The sequence below is a fragment of the Castor canadensis genome, chromosome 14, assembly GCF_047511655.1.
Source record: "Castor canadensis chromosome 14, mCasCan1.hap1v2, whole genome shotgun sequence".
In the NCBI taxonomy this organism is placed as follows: domain Eukaryota; kingdom Metazoa; phylum Chordata; class Mammalia; order Rodentia; family Castoridae; genus Castor; species Castor canadensis.
In genome coordinates this window covers 30258228-30260861 of record NC_133399.1, presented here as the reverse complement: position 1 = coordinate 30260861, position 2634 = coordinate 30258228, and positions in this window count along the sequence as shown.

Sequence of the window (2634 nt, the reverse complement as noted above, 5' to 3'; positions counted from 1 at the left end):
CTCTCTAAATATCCTCAGTATCTTGTTTTTAATTTTTCTCCCATGAACGTGGTCCACCAAATTTCAACTTTGTTATATTTTCCTGAATACATTCTGATGATATCTAATATGACAAAAATAAATTAAATCAACAGCTGCATTGTTCTCATTCAAGCTATTGTTTGAATATTAGTATTTTTGTCTGAATTGGTTAGTATTATGGTTTTTCCCTGTGAGAAATGTAATGAAAATCATGAAGAAAAGTATGTAATAAAATAGGACTGTGAAGGTCACTTTGTGTGTATGACTTTATCCACTAAAACGTTTCTTGTACATGCTTTCTCTCATTTACATCATTTCTAAAGGATAATGATTGAGAATGAATTGACTCCAAGTGGATTGTGACAAAAAGCACACCCCTGCCCTTTTTATCCTAATTCTTATAGCAACAATTATTAGACAGTTTCTCAAAATATGAATCTATATTTGACAGGTTTGTATAGAATTCAGAGTGATAAAATGTCTTTCATAACTCTGATATATTTCTTACTCAGTGATACTTGCTCATTTCCTTTTATCCTTGTTCCCTTCCCACTTTTCATCCTTGCTTTTTTGTTATGTCCTTGTCTACTCTCTTTTCCTCCTCCTACTCTCGGTTTGCTTTCTGTTTACCATAAGGTGAACCACCTCTGCCAAATTTACTACAGCCATGAAAATCTGCTACAACAGGTCCAGGATCAATAATCAAGTATTATGTTCTGGAACTTTGACACAATAAGTGAAACAAATCATTCTTCACCTCAAGTTATTCTGTCAAGTATTTTGTCACAGAAATTGGAAAAAATACATAATGTTATAATTTGTGCCAGAGGATTTGAGTTGCTGATTTAGTTTACAAGATGTGGTGGCTGAGAAGGCTTTGGAACTTGTCTGTGGGAAGAACATGGAACATTTTTGGAGAGGTAAAGACCATAGAAATTCTAGAATTCTATAAGTAAAGCCTAATGGGTGTTTCTGATGTGATTGTAAAGACCATGATACTTATTGAAATATGGATGGAAAAGACTATGATCATAAAGTTTCAGAATGGAATGAGAATTCTGATGGCAATATTACTAGAGAACAGGCCTGTTTCATTGTGTCAAACAGATTGTCTACATTTTGTCTTTGTCTTGAGACGCTGTGACTGTGATTTTATTGGTGACAGATGAATTAATCTGGTAAAGGAATTTCAAAGCAATACATCATTTAGATATTACATAGATATTGTCACAATATTTGCAGTGAGAATCAAGAGCAAGGAAGACTAGAAAATGTTGAAGTTCTTCCCAAAAAGTCACTGTAAAATTTGGGCTAAAGAACACATTGTTTTTGAAGAGATTAGCACCATTGAAAATGTCCATTATTTCCTAAAATCAAGAGAAAAGATGTATGTAGAGTATCTCATTTCAAGAATTAACTAGACCCACCTTTTTGTAGGCTCAGCAGTATGAAACACTAAACTCATTGGAAAATTTTTTCCTTGAAAACAGGGCACCTCCTGGGCTCCCAGCTTACATGGACTACATAGGAAATTATTTACCAAAAATTCATTTCAAAATGCTCAGCTGCTAAGGCACTCAGAATTCAAAAAACTCATATTCCAGTGGGTCCTGACTATAGCTCAAGGTGTGAGCATTCCTTGTCCTTATCAATGTGATGACAGTTTTGTAAACAGGAGGAATGCAAGAGCCATGAGGTAATGAAAGCTTCCACCCAGATTGTAAAGGAAATCATGGAAGTCTGGGTAATATATGAAATTTGGAATCCATGCAGATAGTCTCAGGTGAAATTCATTAATCTGTGAATGTGGAATCTAAACTGAAATGGAGATCCCAGACAACTGAGGAACCCAAGAACATGTACTGTCTGTCATGAATGCCACAGGAGTGTATCCAGCCCAAGAGAGAGGTAATGTGCGTTGTAACCAATATGGCAATTGGGTTTGGGCTACCCAAGCCCATTGGAACTGACATCATGCTACCATATACCCCAGATTCCAAACATGCAGCTGCACGATTTAGTGGTTTCCTACAGGGTTAAGGTCTATCTTTTTTAAATTGTTTTGCTGGGTGGGCAACATTGTGTCATTTACAAAAGTTCTTATAATATACAAAATAAGTCATACTTGAATTCACCTGCTCCACCATTCTTTACCCCATCCTCCTCCCCTCCATTCCTGGAAGTGTCTCAACAGGTTTCACTTTTCCATTTACATTCCTGTATAAACATTATTTTCACCATATTCACTCACCTGTGTGCTTTCCCTACCACCTCCTACCTCACCCTGTTACCAGCTCCTCCAAGCAGGACCTATGCAGCTCTCCTGTTCTCTGATTTTATTAAACAAAAAAAAGATTATGTTTTTTAAAGATAGCTACACAGGGAGTGTCCTTGTGACATTTCCTTGTATATATCTATAATAACATGAATTGCTTCATGTTCTCTATTTTAATTCTTTCAATGTCTGTCCCCTTCTTATGCTTGTTTCAGCAGTTTTAAAAATTCTATACTCATTATTGAATAGAAAGTACATCATCCATATAAACGTTTTTAACTTCCTTATTTTACCATCCCACTGTTATTTGTGACCTCTGCTTAGCATGACCTGTTTTT